Genomic DNA, 15,772 nt, shown 5'->3' with positions numbered 1-15,772 from the left:
CAAGAATTCTGAAGGGCAGCAGTGGCTTGGGGTCTTTTATAGCCCCCAAATCTGGCTAGCAGATGTTGAATACAGTTAAATGCTGTGAGTTGAAGTCTAGATTTTCTCGGGGGGGGGGGTTGTCTATTTTGTTTAATGTTAATTTCTATTGAAAATAAGAAATTAAACTGTTTTTAAAAGATTTATTTATTTATTAGAGAGAGAGGGAGAGTGAGTCGGTAGGGGGAGGGGCAGAGGGAGAAAATCTTCAAGCCGACTCCCTGCTGAGCATGGAGCCCAGCATGGGGCTCTATTTCAAGACCCATGAGATCATGACCTGAGCCCAAACCAAAAGTCCAGTGCTCAACCAACTGAGCCATCCAGGCGCTCCAGAAATTTAACTATTTTAATGTGGTAACAATGCAAGTCATATTCTCCTTTTCCCCAGGGCCTGCTGTGTTTTTTAGTCAATAAAAGTTGTGGTATTCCATTTGTTTTGAGACTTTTACAAACTATTTTTACAAAGACTATTTCTTATTTTGTGTAATCACTGAAATCTCTGTTCTTTTAGCTCATGTTCAGGGAATATTTTAGTAGAGATTTCCTTGAATGCCAGGAGTTATAAGAAACAGAAGGAATCAAACAACAACAAAAAAGAGAAAAGCAAACAAACAAAATCAATCACACAAAAACACCCAATCACATCTCCCAGTCTGCAGATTGCCTCAGTTCTGTGGCCCAACACGAAAGCTTAATGTCTTCTTAGGTCTTTTTGAATATGTATCTTGCCTGAAAATACATAGAACTTTATACATTTTCCCACACATATGATTTCTTTTGAACATCCTAATTTCCTAAAGTCTCACTCTAGTTTCTTTTCCAGACATTAGATAGTCTATTGTACATCTCTGCCCATAACCTCTTGCCTCGGGTACTATGGATCTATAGTCACCTTGCAGCTTTTAAAAGAAGTACTTGCTGCTTTTCCCCCTATGTTCTGAGTTTGGAGAAACAGTGATGAGTGCCTTACTTCAGGTATCACCTAAAAATGTTAGAACAAACATACACAATAATTTGCAAATAAGGTCTACCTGCTCCTTCTGGTTTAAGGGTGAGATCTGGGAACTGGACTGCTACCACTTCAAAACTAAAAATATCTCTACACCAGAAGAATGTGGGAAGTCAGGTAACTACAACTAACTTATTCCATCCTTTTGAAGATTTTTTTTTTTTCTAATTGGGTGCTCACTTGGTTTCTGTAAACCTTTGACTGTTTTCCAGAGCTCTAAAAAAGATGGTTTGGAGAGTCCTACTTTTTTGTTTTGTTTTGTTTCCTGTAGGGGAATGAGAGATTGGGCCTTTCTAGTCCTGCATTTTTCTGACTGCTTTTACTTTTATTGTTTGCCAGATTTGTAGTGAAATACCACATTCTCTCATGTTTTGGTCTTTCTTTCTTTTAAGGGTGTATATGTTTTATTACACTTTTCAAAGAACAATATTTTTGTCTTTACTAATTTTTGATATTGTTTCCTATTTCATTGGTTTCTGATTGTATTTTATTATTCCTTTCCATCTCCTTACTTTGGATTTATTTGAAATTATTTTCATAGTTTCTTAAATTAGGGACTTAGATAATTTGTTTTAGACACTTAAAATTTTCCTGTATATCCATTTTTGTTGTCATTATCATTCCTTTAAATATAATGTTGTTTACCTAAAGAAAATGAAAACATGAATTCAAAAATATGTGTGCACCCTTATGTTTATTACAGTATTATTTACAATACCACAACGTGGAAGCAACCCAAGTGTCCATCCGTAGAGGAATTGATAAAGAATATATATAATGGAATGTCACTCAGCCATAAAAAAATAATAAGATCTTGTCATTTGCAACAACATGGATGGACCCACAGGGTATAATGCTAAGTGAAATAAGTCAGACAGAGAAAGACAAATACCATATGATTTCACTTATATGTGAAATTAAAAAAAATGAATAAGCAAACAAAAAGCAGAATCAGATCTATAAATACAGAGAACAAACCGATAGTTGCCAGAGGGAAGAGGGTAAGGGAATGGCTAAATGGGTGAAGGGGAGTGGGATATACAGGCTTCCAGCTGTGAAAGGAATACATTATGGGAATAAAAGGTACAGCATAGGGACTATAGTCAATGATAATTTAAGTGTTGTATAGTGACAGATGATAGCTATACTTGTGGTGAACACAGCACAATATATAAAGATGCTGAATCACTATGTTTTACACCTGAAACTAATGTAACATTGTGTGTCAACTACACTGAAATAAAAACATTTAAAAATAAATATAATATTGTATGTCAACTGTACTTCAATTAAAAATAAAAATTTACAGCGCTGTGAATTGTGTAAGACTGTTGAATCACAGACCTGTACCTCTGAAACAAATAATACATTATATGTTACAAAAAAAAAAAAAAGAAGAAGATAGCAGGAAGGGAAAAATGAAGGGGGGGAAATCGGAGGGGGAGATGAACCATGAGAGACTATAGACTCTGAGAAACAAACTGAGGGTTCTAGAGGGGAGGGGGGTAGGGGGATGGGTTAGCCTGGTGATGGGTATTAAAGAAGGCACGTACTGCATGGAGCACTCGGTGTTATACACAAACAATGAATCATGGAATACTACATCAAAAACTAATGATGTAATGTATGGTGATTAACATAACATAATAAAAAATAAATAAATAAAAAATATTAAAAAATAAAAATTTAAAAATACATAAACAAAATTTCTAATTTCCCTTGTGATTACTCACTTCATGTATGGGTTATTTAGAAGTATGTTGCTTAGGGGTGCCTGGGTTGCTCAGTTGGTTAAGCGACTGCCTTCGGCTCAGGTCATGATCCTGGAGTCCCAGGATCGAGTCCTGCATTGGACTCCCTGCTCAGCAGGGAGTCTGCTTCTCCCTCTGACCCTCCCCCTCTCATGCTCTCTCTCTCTATTTCATTCTCTCTCTCAAATAAATAAATAAAATCTTTAAAAAAAAAGAAGTATGTTGCTTACTTTTTTGGGTTTGTTTATTTCCAGATTTTTTTTTTTTTTTGCTCCTGGTGTCAGATTAAATTTCATTGTAATCAGATTATACACTATAATTTCAATACTTTTAAATTTACTAAAACTTGTTTTATGGCCCTGTAAATAGTCTATCTTGGTCAATATCCCTTGTTCTCTAGAATAGAATGTATACTCAGGGTTTGTTGGTGTAGAACTTTATTGTTACTTAGGTCAGTTTTGAGTGTTGTTCAATATTCTATATCCTTAATCAATTTTTGTCTCCTTATCCATCAGTTACTGAGAGAGGGATGCTAAATACATCAACTATGATTGTAGATTTGTCCAGTGCTCCTTTCACTTCTGTCAGTTTTTCCTTCATGCATTTAGAAACTCTAAAATTATGTGCATGCCCAAGAGAGATCATTATCTTTTCTTAATGACCATTTATGTCATCATGATGTATTCCTATTTCTGTCTGGTAATGTTCCTTGTTCTGAAGTCTAATTTATCTGATATTAATACAACCTCATTCAGATTCTTATACTTGCGGTATGCATAGTGTATCTTTTCCCACTCACTCTTTTACTTACACCCTGTGTTTTTACATTATCTTTCTTGTAAAATTTAGTTGTTATGTTTTTTATTCAGTCATACAGTCTGTGACTTTTAAATGAAATGTTTTATTCATTTTTTTAAACATAAGCATTGTTTTCTTTGGTATTAAACCTATGATTTTGATATTTATTTTTTGCTTGCTATTTTTTTTGTTTTCTTTTTAACTTTTGAGGTCATTTTAAACTTAATCATACACTTGCAGAAATAGTACAAAGAAATCCTATATACTCTTCACCCATCTTCCCTTATTAAAACTAAGAAATGAGCATTAGTATACTATGAACTATATTAACATATTTCATTTGGGTTTTACTTGTTTCCCCTAATGTATTTTTTTGTTATACTTGTCATGATTCTTTGACACTTACGAAGAATATTGTTCAGTTATTTTGTAGAATGGTCCTTAATTTGTGTCTGCCTGATGTTTTTCCTTGATTAAGCTGATGTAATGCATTATTGTTATTATTGGTAAGAATATAGAGGTAACATGCCCTTCTCTGTTCATACTATTAGGCATTGTATGATTTCAATATGTCTTATTATAAGGGATGTTAACCTTGATCCCTTGGTTTGCATGGTGTTGGTCATTTTCTCTTTTGCAATTAGCAAATATTTGGGGGTAAGTGATTAAGGTAATGGGAATATCTTGTTTCTTCTAAAATTTTGCCCACCAAATTTATCCTTTGGTACGTCTTGTCTCAGCAATTATTAATAATGTGTTCTAATGGTGAACTTCTATTTCCATTATCCCTCATTTTTTAATTTTTATTTTTTTTAAAGATTTTATTTATTCATTTGAGAGAGAGAGTGAGCGAGAGAGAGAGCACAGCAGGAGGAGAGGCAGAGGGAGAGAGAGAAGCAGACTCCCCACTGAGCTGGGAGTCTGACGCAGGGCTCTATCCCAGGACCCTGGGATCATGACCTGAGCCGAAGGCAGATGCTTAACTAACTGAGCCACCAGGCACCCCCATTATCCCTTTTATATATTATTTGGAATTCTTCTGTAATAGGAGTTGTCCCTTCTTCCTCAATTATTTAGTTATATCATCATGACCTCATGAATACTGATTTTATTTGCGAGGGGTTATAATCTAAGTATATTGTTATTTATTTTGTTGCTCAAGTTTTTTTTTTTTTTTAATTGTTGGGTATTTGTGAGCCCTTTTCAGGTTGGCTTTGGTTTCTTTTTGATATAACTTTATTAATATTTGGTTTTAGCACATATTCATTTCTAGAATCACAAAAGTCCTCAAATTCAGTTTGTATATTCCCTGCTTGGAGTCAACTTCTCCAAAGGACCTTATGCCCTTTAGTGACAAATTATATTTAGAAGCTAATATCTGGTTGCTATCTATGCTCATTGCTACTGAAGAGTCACTGCTTCTAGTCATCTTCTGTGGATGGAGTTAGAAATATATGTATTTTTTTAAAGATTTTATTTATTTATTTGACAGAGAGAGAGAGATAGCAAGAGCAGGAACACAAGCAGGGAGAGTAAGAGAGGGAGAAGCAGGCTTTCTGCCAAGCAGGGAGTCCAATGTGGGGCTCGATCCCAAGACATTGGGATCCCAGCCAAAGGCAGATGCTTAACAACTAAGCCACCCAGGCACCCCAGAAGATATATGTATTAATACTATCTAATCCATACACATACATCTTTTTTTTTTTTATTTCTGTATCTATCTGTGTGTTTACCTCTCACTCTAATCTAACACTACCAGTTTCCTTCTAGCCAACTCCCTTTTGTATTGGTAATTTCTTTCTCCAACAGTAAGAAAACTGGCTCTTATCTTCACTACATTTACCTATTTTTTCAATGCTGGAATACAAATAAAATAGTGTTAGTATTGTTTGTTCATACTCTGTTAGAAAAAAAAAAATTAGCAACTAGTGTACAGTGTCTGTATAATTATTTTCATATAACCTTGCCTTATTTAATCTAAAATACTGTTTTCCAAGGTTCCTTAAGCCATCTCCTTCCTCTCCATACCCTTAGTGTAATTATGTGTATCATTTTTATATAGATTCATTTGTCACAGTCTGCATTCATCCTGGAATCTTACCACATTCTGAGAGATTTTTAAATTTTTTCATATAGTAAATTTCACTCTTTATTGTGTACAAATCTATGGGTTTTGACAAATATATAGAATACATACCATCACAATTCCTTACAGAATGTTTTTTTCACCCCCCAAATTTCCACAAGCTCTACCTTTGTAGTCTCACTTTTCACCATCCCTCCAACCCTGGCAAACAATAAACTGTTGTTTTCCATCCCTATGTTTTCCCTTTTTCAAAATGTCATATTAATAGAAACATATCACATATAGACTTTCGGATCTGGCTACTTCTTTTTAGCAAAATGCATTTAAGATTTATCCAAGTTTGGGCACCTGGGTGCCTCAGTCGTTACGCGTTTGCCTTGGGCTCAGGTCATGATCACAGGGTCCTGGGGTCAAGCCCCGCATCAGGCTCCCTGCTCCGTGGTGGGCCTGCTTCTCTCTCTCCCATTCCCTCTTCTTGTGTTCCCTCTCTCGCTGTGTCTCTCTCTGTCAAAATAAAATAAAAAATAAAATATTTAAAAAGAAAAGATTTATCCAAGTTGATGAATTACTGGTTTGCTTATTTTTCTTGCTGAGGAATACTCTAGTGTATGTATGTAACACAGTTTATCCATTCACCTTTGAAAGCAACTGAGGTCTTTCAGTTTTGGACAATTTTTGAATTAAACTTCTATATTCATGCTCCAAATTCTGTCTGAATGTAATTTACATTTCTCTTGGATAAATACATAGGATTTGGATTGCTACACATATGGTATGTGGTTATTTAACTTCATAAGAAACTGCCAAACTGTTCTCTAAAATGTTTATAACATTTTACATTCCCACCAGGAACATTGGAGAATTCCAGGTGTTTTACATCCTCTCCAGCACTTGGTATTTTTAGTTTTGTTTTTAATTTTATCAATTTTAATAGATTTGTAGTGATCTAATAATGTCTGGTTCCACTTTTCCCAAATGGTGATCAATATTATTCTTTATTAGGGGAATTCAAATAAAAACAAATTGAGCTATCTTTATATTCATACCAAAATAGCTAACATTTAAAAGGCTGATGATTTCAAGCTGGTAAAGATGCAAAACAACTAGAACTCTCATATGATGTTTTGTTTGTGGAAAATGAGGCAACCACTTTGAGGGAAGAAATGACTTTGGCAGTATCTACTGAAGTTAACAATATTCATGTGCAGCCCAACAATCCCACTCATTGAGAAATAAGTTCACCTCTAAGAGAAATGAGTGCATATATGCATGTGTCCTCTGAGATGAAAGCAAAATAAATTCATAGAAAATTTATTTATAATGTATCCAAACTAGAAGTAACCTTATGCCCATCAAGAGTAGAATTAATAAAAAATTTTAGTCTATGCAAGAACAAAGACAAAACACCTGCTATATATACCACTGTCAATGAATCCCATGGACAATGAATTATTTGATAGAAGCCAACACAAACTATGTACAAATTAGTACAAACTCTATGATTACTTTACATATTAAAGAAAAGGCAAAACACATTTATGGTGACAGAAATAAAGAGAGTTGTCTCTGTGTTGGGGAGACTGATTTAAAAGGACATAAGGTAATTCTATAGTATAATAAATTGAATAAGGTTGTAGTTATGAGATCCATGCATGTGTAAAAATTCATCAATCTATAAAAATAAGGTTAATAAAAAATCTTTATTGTTATTGTTATCTGACTTTTGTTTGCTTTGCTTGGACTTATTCTTCAACTTAAAAACAATGTTCAAATTAAATAAATCTGAGGTCTTGTATGTAAATTTACTCTAACTTACAAAATAAAATAGAAGAAAATATCTTCTGGAAAATATATTTCACCTTATTTAGTGAAGGAAAAAAATTAAAGCAGGGTCTTGAGCGAGAGAGAGAGAGAAACACAGGTTTAGTTTCTTACAATATTATTTTCTTCCCTGTAGCTGAGATTTGAAAATTCTGAAAAATATACAACTGAGAACTGTTGGTGGTTAAACAACCCTTAGGCCTATAGAGGACACAGATAAATATTAAGGAGCTATATCTAAAGTTACAAAGAGCAGAGTGATACCAACTAAGTTTTTTTTTCTTTTATTTCACAATATGATTAAAGTCAGAAGGAACTGGAAATTATAAGGATTGAGGGCAAGTAATTAAAGTAACAACCATGTAATTTGGAAGTTTCTTGGTTTTGATATATTTGGTTTCAGCTAGAATTTTAAGATAATTGTTTAAAAAACTCAAGTTGAACTATTAATAAATAATTTGCCTTTTTCTGGATAAATGTATTAAACGCATGCCTTTACATATAGATCTGCTTGAACGAAGAAGATTAACATCAGGGTACCTGGGTGGCTCAGTTGGTTAAGCATCTGACTTTTGATTTTGGCTCAGGTCCTGATCTCAGGGTTCTGGGATTGAACCCCTCATGGGGCTTCATGCTCAGCGGGGAGTCTGCTTGAGGATTCTTTCTCTGCCCCTCCCCCCACTTATGCATGCTCTCTTTCTCTCTCTCTCCCAAAATAAATAAGTCTTAAAAAAAAAAAGAAGATTAACATCAATTTCTGGATACATCATAGAACTGTAGCTCGAGTATCATGGTATCTAGTTAGTAACTAGAGAAAAGAGTAAGTTTAAGGATTAATCTTGTGTATCACATAATAGCATACTTAAAATATTTTGAAATATTTCCATACCTCTTTATTTTTTGATAATGCACACAGGGTGATTATTTGTACAAAATAATGATATAAATTCTTGGTATTAGAGAGACATCAATATAAGCAATGGTAAAGTGTTTGTATAAAGTACTGGTACTTGAATTCTGAATGGGAATTAATGGAAGATGAAAGGAGATCTTTTTGCAAATAATACATAACAGATTGCTGAAAGTTAGACTAGTCAAAACTGTGTGGGAAGTATCCAGTTTACTATGCCACAGAAACTTTTGAACCATAATCATCAACTGTTTTAGGGTATTCACTTAGGCCAGCTTTCAATAACTGAGGTGATGCTCTCTAACCAGGAAAAAAAAAAAGTTACTTGTGGGACTGTTTTGTACATAACCATCAATTTTTATCAAAGTGGTTTTTTTTTTCTGCTGTGTTTACAAGCCACACTGGCTGTGAAAGGTAGAGGCATTACAGTTTGTATTCAGAAAAGATCTGTCATTTTGTGCTTACTGCAAGGCAAATGACTCTTCCAGTTGAGGCTACAATTTTTAAAAATTTTTATTGTTATGTTAATCACCATACATTACATCATTAGTTTTTGATGTAGTGTTCCATGATTCATTGTTTGTGTATAACACCCAGTGCTCCATGCAGAACGTGCCCTCTTTAACACCCATCACCAGGCTAACCCATCCTCTCACCCCCTACCCCTCTAGAACCCTCAGTTTTTCAGAGTCCATCGTCTCTCACGGTTCATCCCCCCCTCTGATTTTTTATCAAGTTGTTAAAGTGACAATTTTCATTGTAGTAGAAAATTTTATTATGGATATACAATTCTAAACAGTTAATATGGAAGAGGGGTCTGAGCAGATAACTTCAATTTGAGCTTATTAATATTGTAATCATTATTGACACTGACGCAGGAGGTAGATATCATTTGGGTCCCTGGAACCTGGAGCGTATCTCTCTGACAGTTTTATATGCTTCAAAGGTCCCTGAGTTTCAGGAACAGATGTAATATAACAAAACAGGTTCTTCTTATATAATGAAAGTCATTTTTGTCATCATTTCAAAATAAACACAAGCCAAAGAAAATAGGATGCTAAAACATTAATTCTTAAAATTACACATTAAAAACATCAACTTCTAGCTAATCTACCTCCAAGACAAGAGCTTAATGCAGTGACCTGGTTTAGAGTAGAATAGTGATTCATCCATAAGTGACTTCCAAACTACAATTCCTCAATATGCGTGTTTGTGGATGCAATATGGACATGCAGATAATCACTCTGATAGTAATAGCTTGCAGTAGACTTAGCAGTGGTCCTGAGATACTGGCCACCAGCTTCACTGTACCAGTATTGGAAAAAGTAGCCAAATATTAGAAACAACTATTTATATAAAGAATTCATTGGTGAACAAAAGATGGGTGGAAGGAAACTCAAAACATCGTTCTAGGGAGCTAAGTGTCACATATCAATGACTAATTTAAAAACACAATTTACTTTTTAAAATTATTTGAGCACAGTCCCTAATTCTGTTACTACAAATGTGAAAAATACGTTAGTTTATCTATCATGAGGAGAGAGTCAGGTGAGAAGTGTAGGTGGGGTGGATTGTGTTGGCCTTTATTGAACCTTAAACTCTGTATCTGAGTCTAAATGACTAAAATATATGGGCAAGGACCTAAATATTTGATCAGAAAAGAAGATCATTAATTTGGCCTTTCAAGCTACTTACTTCCAAGTAAAGTGTGCATATTCTCCCTATAGCATGTATGCAAACACACAACTGCTCCAGAAATAAAATAATCTGACATTGTCCTTGGTTACATAAAAAATTATCTATGTCTTTAATCATCCTTATCTTCTTTCATTTATTTTAGAGAAGTGAGTAACCTATCTCCTTTGTAAAGAAAAACTTCTTACAGTAATAATAATAATAATAATAATAATAATTAATAATAATAGCATACTGTGTACCAGGAACTGTATCATGTTCTTCCATTTTCTCATAATAGCCTTATGATGTGGTTATTTTTATTGCTCCCATCTTACAGATGAAGAAGTTGAAGCTTGAAAAGTCTAATAACTTTCTAAATTCACACAAATATTAAATGGAAAGTCAGAATATAAACTCAGGTCTTCTAGTTTCCAAAGCTGGGAGTCTTAAATCTTAAATCATGTTGTTATCAATCTCTATCCTGTCTAATTTTATGTTACCTTGAACCATCAATTATGGGTTTTCCCCACCACTCCCACTATCTTCAATGTCCCTACCATTGTACCTTCTTTTCAGTCTACTATTATCTTTAAATTTTCCCATTAAAAAAGAAAAAAAAAAAAAGAAAATGAATGAATACATGAAAAAGGACAATAGGGGTGTCTGGGTGGCTCAGTTGGTTGAGTGTACAACTCTTGGTTTTGGCTCAGGTCATGGTCTCAGGGTCATGGGATTGAGCCCCATGTCAAGCTGATGGTCAGTGCAGAGTCTGCTTGGGATTCTGTCTCTCCCTCTCCATCTGCCCTCTCCCTTCCCCCGCTTCTCATGTGTGCACACACTCTCTCTCTAAAATAAATAAATTAATATTTTTTTAAAAAGGAGGGGAAGTGGGAGGAAGAGAAGATCTCTCAACTACGTCTCTCTTTAACTTAGTTTTTAAAAGATTTTATTTATTTATTTGACAGAGAAAGAGAATAAGCAGGGGGAGGAGCAGAGAGAGAGGGAGAAACAGGCTCCCCACTGAGCAGGGAGACCAATGCGGAGCTCAATCCTTGGACCCCCAGGATCGTGACCTGAGTCAAAGGCAGAAACTCAACTGACTGAGCCACCCAGGCACCGCTCTCTTTAAGTTATTGATATATTTCCTCCCTTACACAAACTTATTAAGAAAGTAGACTTTTCATCTTGTCTCCACACCTCACCTACTAATTATTATTCAACTCTTTCCAATTTACTTTTGGTTTCAGTTCTTTAAACTGCTCTTTTTAAATTTATTTTTTATTTTTATTTTTTTAGAGAGAGAGCATGAGTGGGGAGGGGGATGGAGAGGGGCATAGAGAGAGAGAGAGAGAGAGAATCCTAAGCAAGCTGCCTGCTCAGGGCAGAACCTGATGCAAGGCTCGATTTCACGACCCTGAAATCATGACCTGACCCAAAGTCAAGAATTGGACACTCAACCGAGCCACCCAGGGCCCCTAAACTGCTCTTTAAACTAACTCTTTCACTCCTCTGTGAAATTCAAAATTCCTTTATCAGACTTCATATTAATTGACATATATTTCACATTTGACACAGCTGGCATTTTTGTGGAAGTCTTTCCTCTCTTGGCTTCCTATGCAACCATTTCATTTTACCTCTATCCCTGTATCTCTGAGCACTATGACTTAATGTTCTTCACTCCCTTGGATCTTTTGCTATTTACTCCTATACTTTCTTATATACTGATACTATTCTTCAAGGTCTTCTATTTATCCTTTCTGATTTCAGAGAGTCTTATTACTTCAATTACTTTGATTCCTATATTTCAATTCTCACTTATATTCTATTTATATCTCACTTTTAATTTAAACTCTAGGACTAGAAATCTTCCTACATTCTTACTTAATCTGTTCCTTCCAATAGTCTTCTAATTTTTCTCTCACAGTCTCTTACCTAGACAACTGTAAAAGTCTCCTACCTACAGCCTCATATTCACCAATCTACCTTTATACTGTCATCTAAAATAGCTTTCTAAAACACAAGTGTATTAATGTCACTCACCTGCAGAAACCTTCAGTGCCCTCTGTCACATACATGCTAAAATGTTAACACTTTGGTATAACATCTTAGAGTATTGGCAGTCTGGTCTTTTCTCTCTTTCTGACTCAATCTATCAGGGCTATCATTTACACATGCCACATTATTGTCATACTACACTATTTTCCAATCCTGGAATGCACTGTGTTCTTATATGTTTTCAAGCTTTTAAAAAATTCCTGTTCTGAATAATTAATATGTTATCCTTAATCCTTTCATATGCCTATTAAATACTTTTCATCTTTCATAGGCCACCTAAAACATCAATACTGTAAACCTTAACTGATTTTCTCAGTGAAATATCTTTATTCCTCCCTCTGAGGTCTCATAAAACCTTGTACTCACATCTATTGAAACACACAGTATTTGCATTGTAGTTTTTTTTTTTTTTACATGTTGGTATCCTTTGCCATATCTGAGACCACCAAAGAGAGACACTGTCTTATTCATCTCTGTAATTCTAAACCCAATTAAGTAGTAGGCATTCAAGAAGTGCTTATTGAAATAATGAAATAAATAAGTGGGTGTCAATTGTTTAACCAGTACCTATAAAGCAGTGGAATAGATGTTTTTATGACATCTTCATACAAACATGTCTCAACAATACACACTTTTTTGACAAACCAATCTTAATGACCTGGGATTGTGATGGGACTCATGATAACTGAGATATATGTAACAAACACCTTCCTCCACATTATATTATTTAAGTTCTTTGGAAATAATTTAAGGGAGTTTGACTATATAAAGGTTTAATCAAGAATATTATTACTGCTATCCACTAATCATTTTCTCATTGCTTGAAGTTCCCAATAGATTTATTTATTGACAGCCCATTGAGTGAAAAGTTGCTGGGATATAGAGATGAATTGACATGGTTCTTGCTTTCAAGTGGCTAAAAATAATGACTGAAGATGCAAGAAAATTTGAAATGATTATATTTTAGGAAATGAAACAATGAAAACTTGCCATTTTTATAGTCTATGTTTGGATTAAATAATCATTGTCAAATTAAAACCATTCTATCCTCTTCCACTTTGGTTAAGGAAATAGTTGCCAGCACTCCCCCAGCTTTCTCATAAAGTAAAAATGGATGGGAGGTTATGGAAGCTGGGATATATATATATAATAGTAAAACAAATATTTGGGTTAATGCCAGATCCCAGGAGCTATAAAAGTCTTACTCTAATTCTGAGTATTTTGAATTGATATGTCAGTGAAGGCAAAATTTTGAATGATCTGCACATAATTTATAATCAGATTCAAGATATTTTTTCAGAACTGAGTAATTTTTCTGATACAATAGTCAAATATTTAACTCTAAACAAATATGCAAATCTTTTTGCATATTTTCTCTATGTAGTTTTTTTAAAAGTCAAATAATTTTGCATCAATCTGTGAAAGAATAATTGATTTTTGTCTCATAAATACAAAATCATCCTTTTAAAAGCTTATATTACATCAGGCAACATTTTCCCTTTATAAAATCCAAAAGATTCATACTCCCAGGGAAGATGGCAGAGTAGGAAGACCATAAGCTCACCTCTTCCCATGGATTCAACTAGATAACACATCAGTGTAAATAACCCAGAAAATGACCCAAAGACTGGCATAAGTAACTCCACAACTCAATGTAGAGAAAAGGCCACATTAAAGGGTATAAGAAGAGCACAGATACAGTTGGTAGTTTAAAGGATCTGCAGAATTGTTTGCAGGAGGGAGGGGCACCATGGGAACAGAGAGGGGCAAGAAACATACCCTCAACTGGGGAACCTGCATATGGAAGATGAATCCCCATAACACTTGGCATTGAAAGCCAGAGGGGCTGAATTTTGTGCATTCTTACAAACAGCAGAACTTAAAACCTGGAATTTAAAAAAAATCAGCCACCTGGCTGTGGGAGAACAGGGAGAGCAAGAGGATACTGAGTTGCTGCCTTTAAAGAGACAACACAAAGAACAGCCCTCAGAGATACAGCATAGAAGCAGCAGTTTGAAAAACAACTGGGGAATATGGGAAGGAGAGTTACTAATCTCATAGCATGTTTCAGAGAGACAGAGATTGTTGGAAGACTCCTTTAGGAATAAAGTTACTAAACTCAGAGTGTGTGTACTGAGGGACTTCTCCAGGAACAAATGAGCTGGCAGGTGCCATTTCCATCCCCTGCCCCCCAGCATAAACAAGGCCACCTGCAGGAGCCAGCAGGGCACCAGCATTCACTAACATGCTTACACAATGCCCCATCCCTTCTAGCCTGGCACTGTGAGTCTCCTCTTCCAGATGACTGGCACAAATCTTGCCAAAACAGAGTCTCCTGACTGCATGCTTTGTGGGGTCTTGGTCCTGGCAGTGTGGCAGCTGGTCACTTCCTGCAGAGGACACACACATATTGGTAAAACTGAACACTACTCCTGAACATGTTTTGCAAATCCTACACTGGTTAGCCCAGTCTTGGAGGCAGCAGCACATACCTTGTGGAGTCAGCATGCACAACTTGTGAACACTGAATGTCCCACCCACACATACTTGGCAGTATGCTCTGCCTGGTCCCAGAGGCACATCCCTGTAACAAAGGACCAGCACCACTCTCTTAATAGTGTGTATCCCACCCATTATTTTCAAAAGCAGTACACATTGCTGACCTTCCTAACAGAGAAACAGACACAGAGACATAGATAAGATGAGGAGACAGAGGAATATGTCCCAAGTGAAAGAACAGGATAAAACCACAGCAAGAGACTTAAGCAAAACAGATAAAAGTAATATACCTGATAGAGAATTTAAAATAGTGATCATATATTTTGCTTTTGTTTCCCTTGCCTTTAAAGATGTGTCTTGAAAGAAGTTGCTGTGGCTGATATCAAAGAGGTTACTGCCTATTTTCTCCTTTAGGATTTTGATGGATTCCTGTCTCACATTTAGATATTTCATCCATTTTGAGTTTATCTTTGTATGTGGTATAAGAGAATGGTTCAGTTTCATTCTTCTGCATGTGGCTGTCTAATTTTCCCAGCACCATTTGTTGAAGAGACTGTCTTTTCCAATGGATATTCTTTCCTGATTTGTCGATTAGTTGACCATAGAGTTGAGGGTCCATTTCTGGGGTCTCTATTCTGTTCCACTGATCTATGTGTCTGTTTTTGTGCCAATACCATGCTGTCTTGATGATCACAGCTTTGTAATAGACATTGAAGTTAGGCATTGTGATGCCACTAGCTTTGGTTTTCTCTTCTAATGGTCCCCTGGTGATTCAGTGTCTTTTCTGGTTCCATACAAATTTTAGGGTTGTTTGTTCCAACTCTATAAAAAATGTTGATGATATTTTGATAGGGTTTGCATTGAATTTATAGATTGCTCTGGCCAGCATAGACATTTTAACAATGTTTATTCTTCCAATCCATGAGCATGGAATGTTTTTCCATCTCTTTGTGTCCTCCTCAATTTATTTCATAAGTGTGCTGTAGTTTCTAGTTGGTGGAAATGCAAGCTGGTACAGCCACTCTGGAAAACTGTATGGATGTTCCTCAAAAAGTTAAAAATAGAGCTACCCAATGACCCAGCAATTGCACTACTAAGTATTTACCTCAAAGATATAGATGTAGTGA

This window comes from Mirounga angustirostris, unplaced genomic scaffold (assembly GCF_029215605.1).
Source record: "Mirounga angustirostris isolate CCGP_5_RB_7025 unplaced genomic scaffold, mMirAng1.0.hap1 SCAF_11, whole genome shotgun sequence".
NCBI lineage: Eukaryota > Metazoa > Chordata > Mammalia > Carnivora > Phocidae > Mirounga > Mirounga angustirostris.
This window is presented reverse-complemented; position numbering follows the sequence as displayed.